This window comes from Hyperoodon ampullatus (assembly GCF_949752795.1).
Source record: "Hyperoodon ampullatus genome assembly, chromosome: 1".
Classification (NCBI taxonomy): domain Eukaryota; kingdom Metazoa; phylum Chordata; class Mammalia; order Artiodactyla; family Ziphiidae; genus Hyperoodon; species Hyperoodon ampullatus.
The window spans coordinates 150,897,333-150,924,874 of NC_136914.1; positions in this window are offsets into that span (position 1 = coordinate 150,897,333).

The following is a 27,542-nucleotide window of genomic DNA, read 5'->3' on the forward strand; positions in this document are numbered from 1 at the left end:
CATGAACAGTCCTTAAAAAATGTTTCTGTATTTTGAATCTAAATATGATAGAGTACTGTGGAGCAAACAACAGTTATAAAACAGAAACAAAAATGTTATTTTTAAAGTCTTAAAAGAGAACCATAACTTGCAGGGCTTCTTCAGCATCTGTTTTTACTTAGCATTGTTTTATATATAGACACTATAGAGTTTACATCTGGTAAAAAGATCTTTTAAAGGACCCTTAGGTCCTTTACGTTCCCTTCTTTGGTGATAAAATTATATTTCTAGGTGACTTAGGTGAACAGTAATTTTAATACTTCTTGAAAAAAACAAAAGTTAAAAAATTAAACCTCAGAGTTCTAAACCTTCAATATTTTTTTCTGGGTCTTTATGAAGTCCATGAAATATTGCATTTTTCTTTTTCTCCCATAAGTGGTCTTTCTGTTAACATTGTTCACTGATTTGCTTTCTTTCTTTCACAGTCTCCTAGCAGTCTTGATTATTATGTCACCTTTTAAGTTATTTTACTGACTAACACCAAACAAATTCTATTATTTCCCCTCTCTTCACAGTTTAATCTAGCCACTCCTTCCTCTGTAGACTTTATTCCTTTTACATACCAGGACCTTTTCCCCCCTTCTTTAATTCTGCAAATCATCCTTTAACTTCATGGAGCTCATATTACACATTCAGTTTAAGGACTTAAAATAGCATACATATACTAAATTTCATTTTCACCTTGCTCAACTTATTTTTTTAAGCTCCATGGGCTAATTCTAGTAAAGAGTGTGAAAATATGTTTCATTACAATTTCATGAGTGAATAAATAGCTTTAATAAACTGAAACCGTGCTAGAAAGGAGATGCCCTAAAAATGGCATGAATTGCTTATTTCATATCATACTGATGGGCTGATTGACAATGCTGAACACTTTTGCTAGGTAATAAAATTAAATGAATGCAGAACATGGTGAAGCTGGTCAAAAAAGATTGATGGACATTTAAATTGAAGGTTTCTCTTTCCTTCTAAAAGCCAAAGTAAATTAACAACTGAAAATACAAAATAGTCTTTTATTTTTTCCTATTACTTTACGTTTGGAAATTAAAGTTTCCAAAAATTAGAACACGGTTGCCTAGCTTGTTATTGTTTAGAGTTAAAAATCATTCATATGTTTTGCAATGATGTGTGTGTGCATGAATACACGCACACACAATGATATGATACAACTGAGTTAGGTAAAATAAAACCTCACCAAAATCTTCTCTCTTTGATGCAATACCAAAATAATCTACTAAGAAAATAATTCAAATATAAAATTAATCACTTTTTACAAAAGTATGTTGACTATTTTGCATTTTATACATTATTACTTATTTGTCTGGGATATAAGTATTAACAAAAAAATTGTTTGAACTTAAGAAACTTAACATGTAGTCTAGTACAAGGGTTACTTGGCTTTAAATGGTGTAATATGAGATAGAGAAGTGGCTAAGTATGAGGAAAGGATTTTGGAAGTTTGGACAAAAAAGTTTCTGTGTGTGTGTGTATGTGTGTTGGCAATTTGGGGGAAAATTTTAGTTGAACCCTGCAAATTCACCAGAACTCAAACATGTCAAAATGGTACCATAAAGACACTTCTGGTATTTAATAAGGCATGGAGGAATGGATACAAAAATAACGTGTATGAAAAATATTAAGGAATTCAAATTTGCTGAGAGGGTAAAAATTAAATACAGTGGTAGAATGTAGTGCTGGGAAGGCAAATTTGGGTCAGATCATTTAGGATTTTGAATTTTTAAACAATGAGACTAACTGTGGGCAATGGGAAGTCAATAATGCTTTTAGGATAAAGGAGTAACCTGACCTGTCACAGTCAGCATCATGATAATGCTTTTGACAGCAGACTGTAAGAATGGTAAGGGAGACAAGACACTGAGAATGTCTTCGTTTTTTTTTTTTTTCAATTTAGCAGGGAAAGAAAGATAATAAAGAAGGCAGAGATTTGGTAAGAGGACCAGGGAAAGGTTTTGTCAATTCTCATTTGGGCTGAAAGCCATGAGGTCACTATTGTCCCCAAATGGATGTAAGTTGAAAAGTATCACCATCAGATGTAAGATAAAAAGATTTAGGAGAAGATACCATCTAGCAGAGTTAATAATCGTCTTCCCATAAGGAATCATGCATGCATGAAAGATTCTCCAAGAGGGGAGAAGGAATAAGATTTGAAGGAGATGATGGAGGATATTTCATTGTTGGTGGGAGTGCCTGTGAATTTTCCCAGTGCTCCTGGTTGAGTTTCTGGGATGGAGGTGGGAGTTGGGAATCACTTAGAACCACCTTAATTCTCAGCTAAATTTGGACCAAATCCCCATTTCTTGTTCAGTATTCTGAGGGCCAGCAATCTAAGGAGAAATTTCTCATGTTACTGTTATACGTTAAGAACAAATTAGGAATGGCAAAGTATATCTTGGTCAGAGAGAGTCTGATGTCCACACTCCGAATATCCTAAGACCTAAGGCCTACGTGTCACAAGAAAGCAGCTGAACATTCTCTACCAGAGAAGTTGGAAGTTAGCTAAAGAGACACCAGAGTGGATAATGGAGTGAGCATTTGAAGACCATGACTGGGTCACAGATATCACAGCAGAATGAATGGGATAAATGCAATGACTAGACTTCATGGTTTCTGCTGACTGCCTTCTGCTCCTCTCCACAGACCACTACCTCTCTCTCTGCATCTGGTATTTAAATTTTTAAAGAGAAAGACATAATTTGTTCAAATGGAGTTTAAGTGTAAAGATTACATATTGAAATGTGAAATATGAGAAAGAAAGAGACCTATGTAAAAGTTTTTTTTTTTAATCTGCAGTACTATAATCCACAAGGCGGTGAAATATGTGTCATAAACAGGCAACAGACCAGTGAAATCCAGACAAAGCTCCATTTAATGGTGGACCACCAGACAAGGGATCAAGTGATACCTGCTGAGGAAGTCACTAAAAGCTGTATTAAATTTTCAATGTGGGCTAGTTTCTGTGATGTTTCGTCAAAGTCCTACAGAGCACTGAGATGAGGCTTAGTGGAAATGAGCATTTTGACACATTCTTCTTACAGAGGTTACAGTTTACTGCTGTAAAAAAAAAGGATAAATTCTGAGCAAATCTCACCAGGAGATGTGAAGTGTGATGATATCCAGTGAACTTGGTTTCTGTCATCTCAGTTGCTTAAGGGAAACATGCTTAGATTGGAAATAATGCTATTCAACCTGTCCCAGGTGAGGTCCTTCCATGAAATTAGAAGCCCAAATTGGGTTTTACCAAATCTTTTATACTTTAACAACATCATGAAACATCAGCATTTTATGTATAAGTAGTAAATATTGCCTTTAACATATCACATCACCTAGCTTCTTAGTTCTGGGTTCAGTTTCTTCCCACATCACCTATGGTCTCTTTATATATTGTCCAGAGATATATAATAATGTCTAGGTATCACACAAGGTTACCTGTCTATCTATGTATCTCTCACTTGATTTTAGTCCTTCAGCTGATCATAAAATAATAAAAACGTTTGTCTTTACTCCACTTCCTGGTCTGTTTTATAAATTAAATCCTACTTTCCTATCACTGTCCTTCCCCCAAAACTTTAATCCTAATTGACATTGTTATGTTTAGAATATAAGATCTATGAAGGCAATAATAATTGTACAATAATAATTTTTATTTACTTTTAATGAATAATTATAATACCATTTTATTAATAGCAGAAAAGTTACAGTTATAATTTAGGGTATTTCAGAAATACATTGTTACACGGAAAAAAATTTTTTTGACTGCATAAAGATATAAATATAGATATATAATTGTTTAGATAAAGTCTAATTTGTGGGTCTTTAGTGTCAAATGTTCCTTATGGATCCATATCTTGAATCATGCTTAGTTTTGTCCAAGAAACCTTTTCCACCTTATTTAGAAAAGGGCAATATTGGTTAGCACTCCTTAAATTCCAAAGTCTCAGAGGACCAAAGATGATGCCAACCATAACACATTCTTCTACCAGCTCACACTTGAATCTGGTATTTAGTTCCAATGTTTGCTTATAACTGTTTTATTTATGTTAGATACTTACAGTGCTTTTTTTCTACAGTTTTCAAAGAGGTATTGCAAAGAGGTTAAGATGGCAAACAATACCCAATTGCTTAAATGAAAAATCTTTGCCAAACCACATTCCTTAGTAAACTATAACCTTAAAATTTTGCCAGAGACTAGAGGTTCATGTTAGTCAATATTTAAGCTGGGAGGTCCTTTTCAGTCAATAGTTAAATGGTACCAATGTTTTTGAAAACCGATTAAATCTTCACAATCCACTTTTTGATTCCAGCTGCCACATCCAAGGATATATTTTTGTTAGAAGATAGAAAACTATCAAATAATGAAGAGCTTCTAAAGAATTTGGGACAGTCTCCTACAAACCATAGTGTGTAAGACACTGATTTCTGCCCAAATCCAAGGAAATGTCTAAAATTCCTCTTAGTTAAGAAGGATGAGGCATTCATCAGCAGTGCTAACTGAGGAATGTATATATTTTTATTTTGGCTTTAGTTTTTGCAAGTGTTAGTGGAGCATGTTTTCATAAGAAGAATCTGTGCTTCCTGATTTTTCAACATTTGTGGAAAAGTGTGCAAAGGACATACAAACAAAAATAGTACAGCAGGAGAATAACAGGGCAAGTGAGCTTTTTTCTCCTTATTTAAGAAAATGTTGAAAACACCACTATTCTTACGAGATAAATCCTGGACAGGATAGTCAAGAATGCAGAGTTAAAAAACAGACATAGGGGCTTCCCTGGTGGCGCAGTGATTGAGAGTCCGCCTGCCGATGCAGGGGACACGGGTTCGTGCCCCAGTCTGGGAAGATCCCACATGCCGCAGAGCGGCTGGGCCCGTGAGCCATGGCCGCTGAGCCTGCGCGTCCAGAGCCTGTGCTCCGCAACGGGAGAGGCCACAGCAGTGAGAAGCCCACGTAATGCAAAAAAAAAAAAAAAAAAAAAAAAAAAAAAAAAAAAAAAAAAAAAACAGACATAGCTATGCTCAGGTGAAGGCCAGGAATGAAGTACAGGCATACCTCAGAGATATTGTGGGTTCTGTTCCAGACCACCAAAATAAAGTGAATATTGCTATAAAGTGAGTCACACAAATTTTTTGGTTTCTTAGTGCATATAAAAGTTATATTTACCTTATACTATAGTGTATTAGGTGTGCAATAACATTATGCCTGAAAAAAACAATGTACATATTCTAATTAAAAATGGTAATCATCATCTGAGTCTTCAGTGAGTTGTAATCTTTTTGTTGGTCAAGGGTTTAAAATATTACCAGAATTACTCACACGTGATGCAGAGACAGGAAGTGAGCAAATGCTATTGAAAAACATAGTGTCAATAAACTTGCTTGATGCAGGGTTGCCACACACCTTCAATTTGTAAGAAACACAGTATCTGTGAAGTGCAATAAAATGAAGCAAGGTATGGCTGTATTAAACAGATCAGAAGTTCTTTCTAGACCAAGAAGTGAGCACAGGAAAACGCCAATAGCTATATGTATATGGTATATGAAAAAAGATACACTGCAAGGAAAGAAGGGAAAATTCAATAAATTATGGTGAGAGGAATAGTTAACCAGAGGAAAAAAGAAATTAAACATCAACCTCATAACAATATAAAAATCAACTGTAAATAGATTAAAGGCTTAAATATAAAAGTCAAAACTTTAAACCTTTTAGAAGAAAATATAAGGAAAAAATCCCTTTGTTGTTTATTCCATATAAGAAAGATTTTTTTCCCAAGGGAACAAAAAAAGTACTCTGCATTAAAATTTTAATTAATGTGCTTATATTAAAATTAAGAACTCCTGGGCTTCCCTGGTGGCGCAATGGTTGAGAGTCCACCTGCCAATGCAGGGGACACGGGTTCGTGCCCCGGTCCGGGAAGATCCCACGTGCCATGGAGCAGCTGGGCCCGTGAGCCATGGCCGCTGAGCCTGCGCATCCAGAGCCTGTGCTCTACAACGGGAGAGGCCACAGCATGGAGAGGCCTGTGTACCGCAAAAAAAATAAAATAAAATAAAATTAAGAACTCCTATTCAATAAAAGATATCCCTTCTCGCCCCGCCCCAAAACAAGAAGAAAAAGAAGTTATAACTACGAACTGGTGTCAGGGATTTGTAATACTTATAACTGGCCAATGATTCATAAACCAGAATACATAAAGAAAATGTTCGAATAAGTTTAAAAAAATACAAAATATCTAATAAAAGTATGAGTAAGAGAATAGCCATTTCACAGAAGGAAAAACCTAAATGAATAATAAATATATAAAAATATATTCAACCTTAGTAATCAGGGAAATGAAAATTAACACCCAAATGATTTATATGTACTAGACCAGAAAAAAAAAAGATACTTTGACAATTCCAAGCTTTGGAGAGTTTGTAGATAACCAGAACTCGTATGCATTGAGGTGGAAATGTAAAATAATACAACCACTTTGGAAAAATATTTAGCATTATTTTGTAATGAATATTCACATACTCTGTAACCCATCAATTCAACTCCTCAAATATATACTCTAGAGAAATTCCTGAAAATGTGTATCAAAAGACAAATACAAAAAGAAGTCTTAGTACCACTCATTATCACTCTTTCATCACTACTCATTACAGAAAAATATTGAAAGCAACACCAGCATCCAAATATAGGAGAATAAATGATCAATTGTGATATATTCACACAGCCCAATAGCACACAGCAATGAAAAAGAGCCACATGCAATAAAATGGATGGATCCTAGAAACACACTTTTGAATAGAAAAAGAAAGTCATAAAAACTACATATATAGTATGATATTTTTACAAAGCTAAAACACAAGCAAAACTAAACAATGTATTGTTAAAAGACACATACATGTGCAATGAAACAAGTTTAACAAATAGAAAGAAAGCAATGAACACAAACATCAAGATACTGGTTATCTTCCAGTTGGGGTGGGGGGGGATATAGGAGGATGAGCTAGTGGAGAAGCCACCTGCATGTATGTAATATGTAGTCTTTCATTTATTGAAATTAGATAATAATATAAAATTGGGCCAAACAATCATTATAGCCTAATCAGAAATGGCAATTTAGGCACTTATATAAAGAGGTCCTTGTTTGAAGTGATAAAGGTTCTGAGAACCTCTGAGGCATAATTTTCCTCAGAGCATCATCTGTGGCAATACATGGGAAAGGAACAAACAATGGGAAAGGAAGCCACAAAGCTTACCACAGCTGGTGAACCTGCATGCTTCTAGAAAAAGAATTCTCTGTAGTGGCTAGTTAACTCAGCCTAATCTGGGTTCTTTTCCAATTTGAGGGATGTCTTAATCTGGTTAATTTTACAGGATTTTATCCTATTTTTCTCAATGCTTTAAAGGTAAATTTATGATTAATGAATTTGGTTATCAACTGGCTACTTATATCAATTATTATAGTTTCCAATTAACTGAAGAATAATAATAATGGTATTTTATTTTCTGATTAGAAATCATAGGCTGAATTAATATTTATTAGGAGGCCAAATCAACTCCAACCTTACCAGATTAATTAATTAGGACAAATCAGTGTTAACAACACTATCCTAACAAGAATTAGGACAAATCAGTGTAAACAGACCTATCTTTGTTTCTCATTCTTTATTTGGGAGTTCACGTATATAGGTACATAATATATTTAGCATGACTTATGTATTTTTTCATTTTTTATTTTTTTCTGAGCACACTCAACCAAGGATTTATGAGTTTTATTCTTGGAATTTTCTTCTGGGTCCTGTTAAAAATCCATGAATATGGCTTCCTAGTTCTTATTTTTGCTTTCTTAGCCAGGCTAGGTTTACATATTCCCAATCATCTCAGTGCTACCATTCTCAATGATGTATTCTTCTCTTGCATATTATATGTACCTTCTCTAGAAAAGATTAGGTCAGGTGTCCTAGGATGCAGGAGGGTGTGTTGCATGTAGCCAAGAATTACAGTGAATAGAGAAGCTTAACATGCCCGTACATTTCAGGCCAAGAGAGAGGTACAGGCCCTAAGCTAACAGCACTATCATAAAAGGTCTTTCAACATAACTGAACACTGAGTTCAGCTCCTTTAGAGACAAGGGTTCACTGGAAGACTTGAGGTAAACTCCCTATTTGAAAGGAGGACAAGGGAGAGATCACCGGGCCTGTGTCCTGCTTTGGGCCATTTGTGAGAGAATAAATAAGCAGAGAAGAAACTTGCAGAGCAGACAGCTTTATAAAATGCTTCTGATTGGTTTGCTCAAGAGAGGGGTACACTAAAATAGGTAGTGGATGGTTTTATAGAACTCCAGTTTTTGATATTCATCCCATTGGTCAATTGATATGAATGAGGGACATCTGCCACAAGAAAAATATTCTTTTAACTCTAGTTGTGACCAGAGACAGCAAAGAACAACAGTAAAAGTAAGAACAATAACAAACTAGCAAAATGAGGGCATTCAGTATAGTAACTGACTGTTGAGAAGTTATGATAATGGAACTCCAGGAAACCTTATCTTTCATTTCTCTGGTTGACTTTTGTTGCTTTTTTCAACACACACAGTATGAAAAAGTAAGCCCTACACACTAAAACACATGATACTCATATAATATTTTAAACCTTTTGGTCTCATTCATTAATTAGATTTCAATTTAAATGCCCTTCCTCCTTCTTCCCACAATACGTTTTAAATCCCTCATCATAGCATTTATCCATGTCACAATAAGAAGGTGTATCTGATTTTGACAACATTCAACACCTATTTATGATAAAAACCCTCAAGAAAGTAGGCACAGAGGGAAATTTCCTCAACATAATAAAGACCATATATAACAAACCCACAGCCAACATCGTCCACAATGGTGAAAAATTGAAACCATTTCCACTAAGATCAGGAACAAGACAAGGTTGCCCACTCTCACCACTATTATTTAACATAGTTTTGGAAGTTTTACCCACAGCAATCAGAGAGAAAAAAAATAAAAGGAATCTAAATTGGAAAAGAAGTAAAGCTGTCACTGTTTGCAGATGACATGATATTATACATAGAGAATCCTAAAGATGCTACCATTACTAGAGCTAATCAATGAATATGGTAAAGTAGCAGGATACAAAATTAATGCACAGAAATCTCTGGCATTCCTATACACTAATGATGAAAAATCTGAAAGTGAAATTAAGAAAACACTCCCATTTACCATTGCAACAAAAAGAATAAAATATCTAGGAGTAAACTTACCTAAGGAGACAAAAGACCTATATGCAGAAAATTATAAGACACTGATGAAAGAAATTAAAGATGATACAAGTAGAGGGAGAGATATACCATGTTACTGGATTGGAAGAATCAACACTGTGAAAATGACTCTACTACCCAAAGCAATCTACAGATTCAATGCAACCCCTATCAAACTACCACTGGCATTTTTCACAGAAATAGAAAAAAAATTTTCAAAACTTGTATGGAAACACAAAAGACCCGGAATAGCTAAAGCAATCTTGAGAAAGAAAAACGGAGCTGGAGGAATCAGGCTCCCTGACTTCAGACTATACTACAAAGCTACAGTAATCAAGACAGTATGGTACTGGCACAAAAACAGAAAGATAGATCAATGGAACAGGATAGAAAGCCCAGAGATAAACCCACGCACATATGGTCACCTTATCTTTGATAAAGGAGGCAAGAGTATACAGTGGAGAAAAGACAGCCTCTTCAATAAGTTGTGCTGGGAAAACTGGGCAGCTACATGTAAAAGTATGAAATTAGAACACTCCCCAACACCATACACAAAAATAAGCTCAAAATGGATTAAAGATCTAAATGTAAGGTCAGACACTATCAAACTCTTAGAGGAAAACATAGGCAGAACACTCTATGACATAAATCACAGCAAGATCCTTTTTGACCCACCTCCTAGAGAAAGGGAAATAAAAACAAAAATAAACAAATGGGACCTAATGAAACTTCAAAGCTTTTGCACAGCAAAGGAAATCATAAACAAGACAAAAAGACAGCCCTCAGAATGGGAGAAAATATTTGCAAATGAAGCAACTGACAAAGGATTAATCTCCAAAATTTACAAAATTCTCATGCAGCTCAGTATCAAAAAAACAAACAACCCAATCCAAAAATGGGCAGAAGACCTAAATAGACATTTCTCCAAAGAAGATATACAGACTGCCAACAAACACATGAAAGAATGCTCAACATCATTAATCATTAGAGAAATGCAAATCAAAACTACAATGAGATATCATCTCACACAAGTCAGAATGGCCATCATCAAAAAATCTACAAACAATAAATACTGGAGAGGGTGTGGAGAAAAGGGAACCCTCTTGCACTGTCTGTGGGAATGCAAATTGATACAGCCACTATGGAGAACAGTATGGAGGTTCCTTAAAAAACTAAACATAGAGCTACTATACGACCCAGCAATCCCACTACTGGGCATATACCCTGAGAAAACCATAATTCAAAAAGAGACATGTACCAAAATGTTCATTGTAGCTCTATTTACGATAGCCAGGACATCGAAGCAACTTAAGTGTCCATCAACAGATGAATGGATAAAGAAGATGTGGCACATATATACAATGGAATATTACTCAGCCATAAAAAGAAACGAAACTGAGTTATTTGTAGTGAGGTGGATGGACCTAGAGTCTGTCATACAGAGGGAAGTAAGTCAGAAAGAGAAAAACAAATACCATATGCTAACACATTTATATGGAATCTAAGAAAAAAAAAAAAGGTCATGAAGAACCGAGGAGCAAGACGGGAGTAAAGGCACAGACCTAGTAGAAAATGGACTTGAGGATACGGGGAGGGGGAAGGGTAAGCTGTGACAAAGTGAGAGAGTGGCATGGACATATATACACTACCAAACGTAAAATAGATAGCTAGAGGGAAGCAGCCACATAGCACAGGGAGATCAGCTCGGTGCTTTGTGACCACCTAGAGGTGTTGGGTAGGGAGGGTGGGTGGGAGGGAGATGCAAGAGGGAAGAGATGTGGGAACATATGTATATGTATAACTGATTCACTTTGTTATAAAGCAGAAACTAACATACCATTGTAAAGCAATTATACTCCAATAAAGATGTTTTAAAAAAAAGAATGTATATTTGACTGTCTTTCATTAGAATGTACACTCCATGAACATATCAGTCATATCTCTGTTGCTTACCATCATGATATCTTTAGACTTTAATGAAGTTCCTAGAGCATGATAGCTGCTTAGAAAATATTTTTGCATAAGTGAATAAGTAAAAGTGTTCTAAAGTTGATTTTACTTGAACATAAGTATGGTGACTTTAATCATTATTTCTAAATGGTAGGTTGTGCAGTTTTCTGAAACTAGTTCCATCAAGCACATATGGTATCATGTATTCAGTTTATCCAAATGCTCACAATCTCCACACTGCATCATTCCAGGATACTTCACACATCAAAGTCTAAATCAGATGCCCTTGGATTTATGCATTACCAGCCCAAGTGGCCACACATGGCAGTCCTGACCTGTGCTGACCTATAGTACCACCTAAGACCATAAGAGAAGAATGAGAGCACAAGGTTTAAGAGCACAAGAAATCCATGGGGAGTCTTAATCTTACTAAAAGCCCTTAGTCATATGCATTACTTTTTTTTTTTTTGCGGTACGTGGGCCTCTCACTGCCGTGGCCTCCCCCGTTGCGGAGCACAGGCTCCGGACGCGCAGTCTCAGCGTCCAGGGCTCACAGGCCTAGCTGCTCTGCGGCATGTGGGATCTTCCCAGACCGGGGCACGAATCCATGTCCCCTGCATCGGCAGACGGACTCTCAACCACTGCGCCACCAGGGAAGCCCCCATTACTAACTTTTTAAAAAATGATAAAATTTAAGAAGAGTAATTTTCATTAGATGTGATTTTTTTTTTTTTTGGTAATGGTTTTAGAAACAAACCTTTATAAGATGTGACTGTGTCCTAGTTAAGATCTATCAAAATTATGAATTTTAGGAGACTTCCCTGGCAGTCCAGGGGTTAAGACTTCACCTTCCAATGCAGGGGGTGAGGGTTTGATCCCTGGTCAGGGAGCTAAGATCCCACATGCCTCGTGGCCAAAAAACTAAAACATAAAACAGAAGCAATAGTGTAACAAATTCAATAAAGGCTTTAAAAATGGTCCACATCAAAAAAAATCTAAAAAATAAATTATTAATTTAAAAAATGTTTTCCCTCTATTCATTTGAATTACACCAACCACTGTAGACAACACGCAATCCTGTTCATTCAGCTTTTATTCACATCTCCAACTATAGATGTACCCCCTTCTACTGAAATCAGTTTAACACTTTTTGTTTACATAAGTCTTTGACGAGGCATTCTGACACATGAAATGCATTATTATTTTACACATCCATATTGTCATTCCTAAAATCTTGGGATAATGCACATACTGATGCCAGCTCCTCAACACCCAACTGTGTGATTTATGTAGAGGGGGTATTGACTACTTAAAAGTTGAAGGGACCTGGTCCCAAGCATGATTGGATCCAGGGATTTTATTCTTATTGTCCAGAAACTTTTACTTTTCCTTCTGTCCAACTCTCATTTCTTCATTTTTATTCTTAATTTTCTCAATATGGTGGCCAAAAAGCCTTTGAGAAACCCTTATTTCCACCCTCCCTTTTAAATGGGTACATAGGATTCATACCTACATTTCAACCACTATTAACCTTTGACATTTTAATGTAAAATTTCATGTGCTTATCATCATATTGCATTAAAGAATCCCTTTAAAGTATTCAGTATTGAGGTAGAACAGAGTATTAAAATACATTTGTTATAGAACCTAAACTCTCAGAAATATCCTGTATACACAGTGTCTTCCACATTATAGTGGAATGATTCTTTTTTTTTTTTTTGAAGCAGTACAGTAAATAAAACCTGTTTCACCACATCCTAAGTATGTTGTAGTGGGGAATGATTCACTCACTTTCCTTCCTTATTAATATGCACTTTTGTTTCTGTGCTTAGAAAAATTTATGTGAAGTTTGTTTCAAATGGAATGTTTCTCTGTGTTACTTCTTTCAGGAAACACAGATTCCTGTGGTAATTAGGAAGGAAAGTAATGATATTGGCAACCGTGGAAAGAAGCCCTTTCTGCTTATGTATAGTCAAATGAAATGTCTACAGTAAATAGCTTAGGTTGTTATTTCTGCAACTTATCTGTGTATAAAACAGAGGCTTATTTTCCAAGAGTTGGTATCTGTGTTTTGCAGTTGCTGCTTCTCTTTGGAGAATTGTCTTAGGGATGAAATGTAGAAAGTATGCACCCAAATGGCAAATGCTGCATTTACGTCAACACTAAAGCACAGAAAACATATCCAGCATTTGCCATCCTGGTAAATGCCCAGATAGCAGACGTGAACCCAGACAGTAATGCACATCTTCCAGCTAATACCTGCTTAGGTATGCACCAGGCGTACCCTGATATGCCACACAGTCTAGAGCTGTCTTGGTTCTTCCCAGTGAATGGGTCAGAACAGAGATGGCATGATAGTGGAATGAGTGACATCTCAAAATGAGGAAGGCAATAAGGGCAGCCAAACCAGGGTTAAAGGACACCTAAGTCTAAGTGTAAAGTATGTGAAAAAGCTGCCCTGGTGTCATTTCTTGCCAAATACTGTCAGCAGCTCTTGGAGATCTGAAACATGCCTGAAAGGTGGGTATTTGGGCAGGGTCTTTGTTTTGATAAGTGGTGCACTTATCAAATCTCTATTTCAAGTTATGCTGCACCATCCCAGGAGGGCAGCATCATTCCCTCCTCTTGCATTCTCTTCTGCTAACACCTAGCATCCTGGCATTCATCAGCACAGATGACTCTGTGTGGCCATATGGGTCCCTGAGTACAGACAACTATCTCGTCTCCTAGCTTTGGAATGGCTGTCAGCTTTCATGCCGTTTCCATGGCTCTGTGATCCTTGAGAAGCTGCATTCTCCTGGGCATGAGGGGAAAATTTACATTTTCACTTAATATTTTGAACCATCTTTTATAAATCAGCATACTAAAAGCATGATACTTTTCATGAGTGCATACATTGTGTCATGAATTACAAATATTTAAATGTTGTTATAAAACAGGTTGCATGCTGTATTCGATTTCAATTTCTGCCCAACAAAATTGCCACAATTTAGCAGCTAAAAAACCCACACACACATTCATGACCTTACAAGTCTGTAGGCCAGAAGTCTGAAGGGGTCTCATCAAGGTGTGGCAAGGTCGCACTCCTAGCTGGAATCTCTAGAGAGAATCCATTTCCTTGCTCATTCAGGTTGTTGGCAGAATTCCTTTTCATTATAGTATTGACATCCCCAGTTCGTTAGTGGCTGTCTAGAGTCACTTGAATTTCTTGACTCATGGCCTCCTTTTTCCATCTTCAAAGCCAGGAACTGTGGCCCAAGTTCCTCTGATGCTTCAAATCTCTCATGCTTCTTCTTTCCTGATCACATTTCTTACTGATTCCTCTGTCTTCCTCTTTCACTTAGGAGTTCATGTGATCACACTGGAACCAACCAGGCAATCCAAGATAGTGTCTTCTTTGTAAGGTCAGTTAATTAGTAACCTTAGTTCTCTCCACAAAATCCCTTTTGCTATGTAAGGTAATATACTCACAGGCTCTGGGGATTAGGGTATAGACATCATTAGAGGGTCATTATTTGGCCTACCACACACACTTTAAAAAAATCTCTTTTAAAATATTTACTCACATAAAGCTGATTTTTATGAATTTTTATATAAAATAACCCTAATCAGTGATGGGTACCTAATATTAAACTCTTTCCTTTGACTTCTTTTCCTACAAAATACTGGTTATTATTTTTCTCTATTGGAAGTATCTAGGATGGAGCTAAATTTCTGTAACTCTTGTTTCAGTCCCTGAAATTCTTCAGGGGATAAACAAAAAAAGAACTGTTTGACATTTGTAGCTTATTACTTTACTGTATTCATTTAATGCAATCATAAACCCTTCCAACAATCTTGAAAAGTTCTTCTAGAAGTCATCCAGCTAATGCTATCGCTTTTGCTTCACCTCATCTACTTCTTGGCAGACATTACTTAAATTTAGCTATTCTAAGCAGATAGGAATCTCCATGCTCATTTAATGACAATGAGGCTCTAAAGCTCCAGTCTATCATTTTTTTTGCTCATGCATAACATACTTTACTGTCTGGAAATCTTTCTTTGAATTTAACCCAAAGAGTTCCTGATATAATTTAAACAATTTTAACTTCCTCTTTTAGAAATTAGTGGATTCATACCTTAAAGTGCTAATGAAATTGTATAGTCCTTCTGATCTCTTCTCCCCAAAAAGTCTATTTAAATCCCAGAAGTTTCAGTAAAATCAAAATAACATCCATAGGAAATCACTATTATTAAAAATCATGTAATAATACCAAAATACATTTGTCAATAATAGGACTTTTTTTTTTTTTTTTTTTTTTTGGCTGCTTTGGGTCTTCATTGCTGCATGTGGGCTTTCTCTAGATGCAGAAAGCGGAGGCTACTCTTTGTTGCAGTGCACGGGCTTCTCATTGTGGTGGCTTGTCTTGTTGCTGAGCATGGGCTCTAGGTGCTTAGGCTTCAGTAGTTGCATCATGCAGGCTCAGTAGTTGTGGCTCGGGGGCTCTAGAGTGCAGGCTCAGTAGCTGTGGTGTGTGGGCTTAGTTTCTTTGAGACATGTGGGATCTTACCGGATCAGGGCTTGAACCCATGTCCCCTGCATTAGCAGGCAGATTCTTAACCACTGTGCCACCAGGGAAGCCCTACAATGACAAATTATAAAGGGAGAGAATCTTTTTTTTTTTTTTTTGCGGTATGCGGGCCTCTCACTGCTGTGGCCTCTCCCGTTGAAGAGCACAGGCTCCGGATGCGCAGGCTTAGCGGCCATGGCTCACGGGCCCAGCCACTCCGCGGCATGTGGGATCTTCCCGGACCAGGGCACGAACCCGTGTCCCCTGCATCGGCAGGTGGACTCTCAACCACTGCGCCACCAGGGAAGCCCGGGACAGAATCTTTATGAGTAGAACTTGTTAGCCAAAATGTCGATATGAAAGTGCAATTAAAAAACATAAAACTATTTTTGTACCTCTACTAACAAAGAACAAATTTTGTGTAAGAAAATGTGAATTCTTTTGACTCTACCACTAAATTAAGAAATGTACTTCAATTAAAAAACAGGTGTTGGCTAGCTCCTATGAATTCTTTCTGTGTCCAGGGAGTGTTAATGACAAGGAAATTCTACAGTTTGGGATAAGAAATACTTAGCTGTGGAAAAAGAAGGATACTGGGAAGACAGGTCAAATTCCTTCCAGTCTAGAGAATTCTACACTTATGAATTCCCACAGCATTTTATCTGAACATTGTCAATGGAGATTTTCACTGACTACCTTGTGCAATAATTATCATGAGCATGTATATCTTCTTTGGAATAAACATTGGAATCACAGAGCCATTGATTTGAATCCTGATTTTACCCCCCCCCCCGCCCAGTTCATGTCAAGCACATGTTATACAGAAGGTTAAAATAGAGTTCCTGCTCTCAGTGTAGTCTGGTACTCCAGTGAAGATAAAGGCTGTGTTGGAAATATTCATAGGTGTCACATAAGCTCAGAGGCAGCTAACCCTCTCTGCTATTAACGATTTATGAAGGAGGTAACTGCAGTGGGTTTCAGCAAGCTGAAGAAGGACAAGGGTGCAGGGTAGGTGGTCTTGTAATGGGAAACAACATAAGCAAAGGTAAGGAGATAGGAAACATCCTTTTAGAGCAGCATTGAGGAAACTTGCAATTGAAGAAAAAGCAAAAGGAGATAAAGGTGGAGACGTAGGCAGGAACCAGATGCTGGAGTCCCCAGTGTACTAGACTAGCTCAGGAATCCTGAATTTTTCCTAAAGTCTGTGTGGGCTTGGGTAATGTTCTGTGGCCTCTGTTTCTGCACCTGTAAAATGGAGATAGTGCCTGTGTCAGACGCTTTTTAAGAAAATAAAACATGCAAAGAGCTTAACAGATGCTTGTCAGAGAGTAGGGATTTGAAAATGTTAGCTATCTCCGTTTCTTTTATTCATGTCATTTCTAAGGAGTCCTAGTACATGGGCCTATTCTTGGAGATAGTCTAGTCTGGGAGAAGTTTCAGTGGTACTGACCCTAAGTCCATGCCTCCTTCACAGAGGCTCTCACTGGTTCTTCTTTCTTCTGAGCATTCTTGGCATTCAGTTCTCTGGACTGCTTTTGCCATGGACACTACTCCCAGGACTTGGGAGAAGCAATTTTCCTTCAAGTGTCTTTAGATCTTTATGTTAGGCCGAGCTACTCTTTAGAAGGGAATGTGGATAACTTACTTACTCCTCAACAGGTTGTATTATTCTTTCAGTTTTAAGGTCTTTCCTATTGAGAAATGTAGAGCATTTTTTAAAGCTCTGAGCTAGAATTCATATGAGTGATACCATGCTGTTCTATCCACTCCATCACTGGGCATGTGTATTTGGATTTTTTTCCCCTTACTTTAGAAATTCCCCAAGTTTCTGGAGCTCTAAATCTCCCCAGAAAACAGAGAAAGCAGAACAGCTTTGTGCTCCCACTACCACCACTGCAGGACATTTGATACAGGGTTGAAAGCTTGATTTCAGTCTCACAATCCCCTTCATCATTTCTCCCAGGGTGCCTAGGGACGCTTGTGAAAATGAAATTTGATGTAGTCTCCTTTCTTATACAAGAACTCCTTAGGTAGGTGTGCCCATTGTATCTACTTTTCTATATATACGCCTCACACATATAGTAAGCATTCAGTAATTCTAGTAAATATTACTAGAAAATGAAAGAAAGGGAGAAAAGAAACAAACCAATCAATCAATTTGGCCTGGTGCATACTAAAGAAATTAGTACATGTTTTAAAAAAAAAAGAATGGTTAAGTACATACAAAGTTCATCCCATTAAAAAATGTAAGTTACGGGGCTTCCCTGGTAGCGCAGTGGTTGAGAGTCTGCCTGCTGATGCAGGGGACACGGGTTCATGCCCCGGTCCAGGAAGATCCCACATGCCACGGAGCGGCTGGGCCCGTGAGCCAGCGCGTCCGGAGCCTGTGCTCCGCAACGGGAGACGCCACAATAGTGAGGAGCCCGCATACCACACACTCACACACACACACACACACACACACACACATACAAAAGTAAGTTATCTCAAGATTAAATTACAGAAAAAGAATGAGACCAGTATATGAACAGAAATTATTAAATTCCTAGTCACATGTTTGAGATGCGAAGTTTAAAAAATTCGTAAAGGGAAGACAGTGAAGTCCAAGAAAGTGTATGAAGAAGTTGGAACATAAATTGTAACTTAAAGGACAGGTAAGCAATGACTTTTAATCACTCTTTTATATATTCTAGAGGTAAATGTGGAGTTGGGGGAAGGAAAGTTAGAACCTTTTTGTGAATAAAGGCCCAGGAACAAAAAGTACAGAGAATATATTTGTGTAACCTGCTGCATGTTTTCCATCTTTAACACAAAACTCACCAACCTTGGTAGGTTACTCCATTCCACCATTCTCCACAACCATGAATTCAAAGGCTTGAAAATTATATAGCTTTTTCCCTGCCACAAATCTGCCAACAGTGTCGTCAATTACTTTCACCAAGGACAATGACACAATAACTGCTCTATGGTTCAGCTGAGATTGATAATATGCCTCACAGATCTGCAGATAAAGACTTTAGAACAATGATATATAGATGTAGATTCATGTGTATTTTTCCCGTATCCGACAGTAATACATTATGCAGTTAGTCTTTTGCTGTGAGCTGTGGGAAGATATATTGGACCATATATCAGACTGAGCAGAACAATAAGACTTTTACTAAACATGAAAGCATGATCCAATTTCTGCAATAAAAAGTAATTCGGTGAGTCTTTAGCAGCATTCCTTATTTGGAAAGCTAGGTTAATGAGAGGAGACTATATATAATAGAATTAACCAGTGAGCCATTACTCATAAGGACAGGGTTATGGAGAATAATGGTAAGAATACCTTTTTAAGTACCTTAGTTAGATTGAAATGACAACCCAAGAAATTAAGAGACTAGACTGCAGCAATAGGTATGAACTTGATGATACAATTAATTAGAAGGCCTGTAAAACCAAACATTTGTAGCTCTATTGTTAGAAGAGAAAATTAGGGTAAACATACACTATTTTAGAACAATTTATCTATCATCCTCCATCTATTGATCAATCTATCTGTCACATCTTATTTTTTTTAATTTATTGCTTTCTGATGTTACTTTATTTTTCAAAGATGCCAGCCTTTACAAATCCTAGGGTAAAATTATTAATTGTGATGTTAAAATTACCTTATTGGGTCTATTTATTTTATATTCACTCTAGATCTTATTAAAAAAATAATTATACAGATTGTCTATACTTCAAACCAATATGACTATACTTTTCCATGTTTCATTGAAGAACAATATACATACAGAAAAGTGTATATTTCATAAAGTACTCATAGCCATACAATGAACCTGGACAGAAATAATGAAATAGTCTAAATATTCTTCAATGATTATTAACTATTCAAAAGATCAAAACATCTAATTTTCTATATCATTTATGATAGTAAATGCTACATAAGGCTCACAAAGCTATTGAAATTGAAACTTCAGAATAGTTTATCTTATAATTGCCTCCATTAAATTTATTATTCTTGGAAGTCACTGCAATAAAACCAGTGAAATCTCTCCTTGTTGTTGAATTAGAAAAATATCACAGAACTAGATCCTCAGTTGGTTTAGTTATATATTTCTATATAACAATATTACCATGAACTTTGCAGCTAAAAACAATATACATATATTATTTCACAGTATCTGTGGGTCAAGAATCCAGGCATGGTTTAGCTGGGTCCCCTGCAAGGCCACAGTGTCAGACAGGACTGGGTTCTCATCTGAGGTCACCCGGGAAAGGATCTACTTTCAAGCTCATAAAATTATTGGCAGCTTCTATTTTCTTGCAGGCTACCAGACTGAGGGCTTCAATTTTTTGCTGGGTGTCAGCCTAAGGCTGTCCTTAACTTCCTGCTGTGTGGTCCTGTTCATATGGCATCTTACAACATGGCAACTTTTTTTTTCAAAGCCAGCAAAGGAGAAAGTCTCTTAGCAAGATAAGTATTTCTATCTCATGGAAGATAATCTTGCATCTCCTGTCATCTTTGATATATTTTGTTGGTAAGTAGCAAGTTGTAGTGTTTTTAATGCAGAGAAATTAAAAACTTAAACAAAAGGGTCCATAATCAAACCCCACAAATATGCCTGTTAACATAGTTGGGATAGACTAAATCATACTGTGGTAACTAACAGTTTCCAAAACATCAGTGGCTTAAAACAAAAATATTTATTTTTCAATTACACCAAATGTTCACCACAGGCCCGTTAAGAATCTCATTAGAGAGTTAAGCTCTGTTCAGCAGCCACACTATAGAATAGAGCTGCCCAAATTTCAGAACTATAGGTTTGAAAAATAATCTTTCCAAAAGGTAAATTATTTGTGAATAATTTTATTGAAAAATAAATCTCATATAAGTATTAAACATCACTTTACATTTTTTCAAATGAATCAATTTACAAATAATTTTGAGGAACTTGCTTACTGCATAAAATTACTCAGATGCATCATAAACAGTAGCATTTTGTTAACCTAAGTTAAAAGTCATAAAAATCTGAAGAACATGAAGATAGACATTAATTAATTAACTATTAAAAAGAAAAAGATAGACATGGTAAAGGAACGAGGAATTCTCAAGATGATTTACATCCCTTCCCGCCTGTATGCAATAAAGTGAGCTGCATAGCAATGCCAGATTTCTTTCAACATGAAAAGTATGATTATATAACTTCAAAAAATGCAATTATAATGGGTTTCTAGAAATAAATATTGCTTTCCTTATACAAAAAAGGTGATGAGTGTTTCTGTCCAACATGAAATTATGCTGTCAAAAAGACATTTGTTTGAATAACTACATCTTCACTTTGTTAAGTAACTGCTTTTCTTAGGGCATATTACCAATAAAATTTCTAGCATTGGATAAAATTATGTAGTAAATATTATGAAATTTGATAGAATGCCTGCCTTATAAAAATCTGTTCTGGCAATGACTGAAAATAGAACTTAAAATAGTTTATCTAGTCAGATTATTTACATTAAAAGTTTAAACTATGAATGATGCTACATATTTTTTTTTTTTTTTTTTTTTTTTTTTTTTTTTTTTTTTTTTTTTTTTTTTTGCGGTATGTGGGCCTCCCACTGTTGTGGCCTCTCCCGTTGCGGAGCACAGGCTCCGGACGCACAGACCCAGCGGCCATGGCTCACGGGCCCAGCCGCTCCGCGGCATGCGGGATCCTCCCAGACCGGGGCACGAACCCGCGTCCCCTGCATCGGCAGGCGGACTCTCAACCACTGCGCCACCAGGGAAGCCCGATGCTACATATTTTAAACAAGGAATGCCAAAATAATCAAAGCTATGGAGATATAACTTAAAGGAATTAACCTATATAAAATTTAATGTTTTAAAAATATTTTAGGTTCTGGATTTACCTTTTAAAGACCTATTTTTAAATAGTGTATAGTCTATGATTGATTACCATTGTTAGTGTTCCTACTTTATTAATTATCATGGCACTCTTTTTGTCTTGGCCAAATTAATTGACGTTTACACCCTAATTCTCACCGCAACACCATGTGATGACTGAGGCTTAATGACTAGGCAAATTTATTCAAAATGTGTAGGCTAGAGATCTTAAAAAATGAGTAAAACTATAGTACAAGCAGAAGACTGATGGGAGGGACTGAACTATGAGGAGAAATTAGAGGTCATTTGAAGGAGGATAATCTGACAAAGAGAATGATAGTGGCATAATTAAATGGGAACCTTGTAAAGACAGATGAAGTTTCCATGAGAGTGTAGAGTGGTTTTCAAAGTGTGGTCCCCAGAGCAAAGGCATCAGCATCACCTAGGAAAATGTTAGAAATGCAAATTCTCAGGTCCCACCTCAGACCTACTAAAACAGAAACTCTGAGGTGGGACCCAGCCATCTGTGTTTCTGCTGATTTTGATGCACACTCAAGTTGGAGACCCACTGGTATAGTGTCATGAAAACTAAGAGAGGAAAAAAGAAAGAAGGAATGGTCTACATATTGAATGCTACTGACAGCTTAAATAAAATGAGGATATGAGAGTATCCATTACAGCTGAGCATGGAAGTCTCTGGAGATTATTATGCAAAGGACACTGACACACATGTACCCTAAGATGTATTAAGGAAAGTGTAGAAGCAATAGAGTCAGTAGGATGCCCAAGTTCCCTTTTCTATTCCTCATACCATGGGCAGCTGGACAAAACATGGAAAGTGCTGCATGAGAAGGACTCTCTCCCTGTGGTGGGACATACATTTATTGGACAGTTGAGAAAAGTTAGGGAACTCTGGTCAACCATGTAATAATGGAAGCTCTCTAAGGAAGTAAAAAGTGTTGGTAGCTCAGAAAGATGTGAGGCCAGTTTTTTTTTCTATTTTAAATATGGGAGATACTAGCCCATATTGGTGTGCTGAAGATAATAATTCAGTGGAGATGTAGTATTGGTAATTCAGAACTGAGGGGGGACACTCAAGTTAGCCAAGATATTTGAAGAGATGAGCAGAGATGGAATCGAGAGAACTGTCATGAATTTTGAACTAGGAAAGAAGAAAAAGAAAGTCTGAAATGTTGTAGGTTTTGAAGGCATTTATTGTTAACTTGATCATCTCTTGGTCTGGACCATCTTTCTCTAAGACCATGGCTCGGCTGTGTAAGTCACCAAGTTTTCTGTCCACGGAGAGATAGAGAAGAAGCACTGGGTCTCAGGGTGTAATCAGAATAAGATGATGCAACACAAGCTGTCACACGTCTGGGAACTGCAGCTAGGGCTTGGTGTGTTTACAGTGGTGCCCTCCCTGTTCTGTGCATACTGCAATGGCCATCTATGCACTGAACAGGGTCAGTGCCCCATCCACCTGTCCATGTGCCTTGAGGCCGCTAGATCAAAGTAAGGACCATTTTTTGACTTTTACACTAGCAATCCCCAATAAGAGAAAATGGTTTTAATCCTCTTAGAAAATGATCGCTTTCATACAGGGCAGGGCTCATTTCTTCAGGTCAAGATGCAGGAACAAACACATTCTTTCCTTCCCTCTTAAGATTTTCTTCCTTCTCTTTCCTGCTACTTATACACAGAAGGTGAATGGAAGAGAAACGACAAACTGCAATAGTAAGAAAATGTGAAATTTCTTATTGAAGACTTTCATTTTTGAGGCTATTTTGGAGTTATACTATGCATTTGGAGTTTATGTGGTGAAAGAGTTGGAAATACCCAACAAGGCTATAGAGTATAAAAGTATAAAGTAATGCACTGTAATCCCAGCTCTGTTATCCCTTTAATGGAAACAGGCCAAAAAATATTGGTGATGTATACTTGATCTTCAGAGAAAAAAATCCATTTAGTTTTCCCATTAAAGCTCTCCATAACACAATATTAAGACAAATGAATTTTTAAGTGCTGTTTTGTAGTGCTTCATTTATTCTGTGGCCTGTTTTTAAAGTGATTTATTGAACGTGATAAGTGAAAATAAGCCAAAACACCATTTGCCTGACAGAACAAACTTAGCAACAATTATAAATCATGTGTAACCACTTGGAACATAACACACTGTATTCTGAGTGAAATACAACTGTACAGGACATTACTCTCTCATTGTATAATATTTATAGAAAACCAACAGCGCCTGGAGCATGAGATAAAGTCTGAGTCCTCTATTATTCTATATTTCAGCACTCTGAAGGCACTCTGAAACATAAATTGAAATGCACAGTTCTTTGATATTGATGTCAGGCTCTATGTAAAAGTTTGATGACCTGAGGAATTAACAATGAAAATTAATGGCCTATTATAGTTCAAAATAGACTTTTTGCTGAAATAGAGTTAAATTTTCCCACATTGTCTGCCACAGATAGTTAAGAAGAGCATTTCTCTCATTTGGCTTTGCTAATCATAGAACCATGCTGCCTGACCTAGCATAAATTCATGCTATTTTCAGTTGGGCTCTCAAAGCTACTTGACAATCTTATTATTCATCTCTAGATCATAAATTAGTCCATCCCTTACAACTCAAATTCCGAATCTTTTCTCATCTTCTCAAATTCTCTTGCCTGAATTTCCTACACACTCCAGGTCTTCAGTTAACCTTGCCTTCTTGTTTACTGAAGACATTAATATTGACTATTAAGCTTAAGTGCTCACTTCACTTATTATATTTTATCTTTTATTAGGTATTCTTTGGTTGTCTCTCAAAGGAAAAAGTGATCTGCTTTTCCAGTCAATTCCTATGGCATTTTGTTCCACGGATATGGTACTTATTATATGCTTGATGTGTTGCAATTATTGCATACATGGTCATATCTTCTTTTATATTACAGACTTTTTTTTTTTTCGGTACGCGGGCCTCTCACTGTTGTGACCTCTCCTGCTGAGGAGCACAGGCTCCAGACGCGCATGGCTCACGGGCCTAGCCACTCCGCGGCATGTGGGATCCTTCCGGACTGGGGCACGACCCCGCGTCCCCTGCATCGGCAGGCAGACTCTCAACCACTGCGCCACCAGGGAAGCCCTATATTACAGACTTCTTATGTATAAAGGCCATGTGTAACACTAATGAATATCTCTCACAGTGCCAAGCCTTTTACACAAACAATTCTCAATTAATATTTGCTAAATGAATATATTTAGGAAGAAATGACAAAACCCTGGCTTCTATTACCTTGGTCTTTGTTTCAAAATAAAAACAATGTAAAGATATTCTACAGACTGTGTGATTTATTTTTAAATTTAGAAGCCAATAAAAGGAGAGAACAAAAGCTACCTTGTGTAATAAAGGATTCCAGAGAAGGAATTTTAATACAAATGGATAAATTAGTGATTCTAATATCTATTGATTGGCATTTCTTTTAATTACCTTGGTGTATGTATAGCCAAATTCCCTAAGCCTGTGTGCCATAGTATGCATTTGGAACACAGGTGTCACTCATGATGGTAAGGGGGGTTCTGTAAAGAGAGTTTTATGATCAAGAGGTTATGTTATATAGTATTATCTCCTCTAGAAAATTCACATTGTGTCGTAAGCTATTAAAGTATCTAGAGTCCCACAGTAAAAAATATCTCATTTAACCCAGCATTTCTAGAAATCAAAGAACTCTGTTTTGTATCACATTAACATCTAACAGAACATTAGTGTTTAACGAACCATAGTTTGGAAATTCCTTCTTAAAGGAACTTGGAGTGATATGGCTTTATTTGGCCATGGAGTCTACTAAAACAAATCCTCTGGGATCTATATTATGTTATGAATTATTAATGTATTCAAATACTTTATTAATCCAGTCCATAATCATGAGTAACAAGGAAATGAGAGGGTACCAAATAAGGTTGTAGTTTTTTAGCCAAAAAAAAAAAAAAAAAAAGGTAGGAATGGCCATTGGGTAGGCAGCTAACAAACTTTACATGCTGTCAATAGAATTACTTTTATCTACTCTTGGCCAATACGTATAAGAATATTTTTTTTTTTACTTGACCTATTAAATTTGCTGGAATGTACTAAGGATGTTGAATATAAATGGTGATGGTAAGCATCCTCAGTTCTTTTTGTTTTTAATGGCTTTAGCATTTGTAGATGTACTTCTTTTATATGGTAATTAGATATTTGTTTTGATCCAGAGAATTTTTCTGTTAAAGACTATGTTTATACCATCTTAAAATAACAAATAGTCTTACCTTAATTTTATTATCTTGCTTCATATATTCTATGTTAAATGCTTTATCTATTTTCTTTATTTTCTCACTTGGTTTTTATTTTCTTTGAGGGCTATGTGTGTGTGTGTGTGTCCTCCATCTGATAATTCTTTTTTTTTTTTCAGTTGTGGCATGTGGGATCTAGTTCCCCAACCAAGGATCGAACTCAGACCCCCTGCACTGGGAGCACGGAGTCTTAGCCACTGGACCACCACGGAAGTCCTATAATTCTTTATTTTTGTGATAAAAACCACATAACATAAAACATATCACCTTAACCATTTTAAAACGTAAAGCAAACTATATGCACACTGTTATACAACAGATCACTAGAACTTTCTCCTCCTGTAAAACAGAAACTCTATATCCATTGAACAGTCACTTTTTCCCTTCCCCCAAGCCCCTGGCAACCACCATTTTACTTTCTGTTTCTAAGACTTTGAGTATTCTAGATACCTCATATAAGTGGAGGTATAAATATTCATCTAGTATTTGTCTTTTGGTGACTGGCTAATTTCACTTAGCGTAATATCCTCAAAGTTTATTCATGTTGTCATATGTGGCAGAATTTCCTATCTTCTTAAGACTGAATAATAGTCTATTGTATATAATATCTTTTCTTTATCCATTTATCCATCCATGGATATTTAAGCTGTTTCCACATCTTGGCTATTGTGAATACTGCTGCAATGAATATGGGGGTACTAATATCTTAAGATCTTGATTTCAATTTTTTTAATAATTACCCAGAACTAGGATTTGCTGGATCATATGGTAGTTTTACTTGTAATTTTTTGAGGAACCACCATACTGTTTTCCATAATGGCTGTGCCATTTTACATTCCAACAAACATTGCACAATGGTTCTGATTTCTCCATGTCCTCACCAACACTTGTTGTTTGCTGTTTTTTAGTAATAGTCATCCTAATTGGTATGAGGTAAAATCTAATTACAATTTTGACTTAAAATCTGTAATGATCAGTGATGTTGACCATATTTACATATGCCTGTTGGACATTTATATTTCTTCTTTGGAGAAATGTTTGTTCAAGTCTTTTGCCCACTTTAAAATGAAATGTTTTTGTTTTTGTTTTTGAGTTGTAGTTCTTTATGTATTCCATATACAACCCTTTATCAGATATATGGTTTAAAAATATTTTCTCCCATTCCAGGGATTGCATTTTTGCCCTGTTGGTTGTTTCCTTTTCTGCACAGAAGTTTTTAAGTTTGATGTAGTCCCATTTGTCTATTCTTGCTTTTGTTGTCTATGCTTTTGATGTCATGTCCAAGAAATCATTGCCAAATTTAATGTCATGAAGTGTTTCCCTTGTTTTCTTCTAGGAGTTCAGGTCTTATGTTTAAGTCTTTAATTGATTGTAAGTGAATCTTTGTATATGGTATAAGGTAATGGCCCAACTTTATTTATTTCTATGTGGATATCCAGTTTTTCCATCACTATTAGTTGAAGAGACTACCTTTTCTCCATTGTGTAGCATCAGCAATTTTGCCAAATATCACTTAACCATAAACATGAGAATTTATTTCTGGGCTCTCCA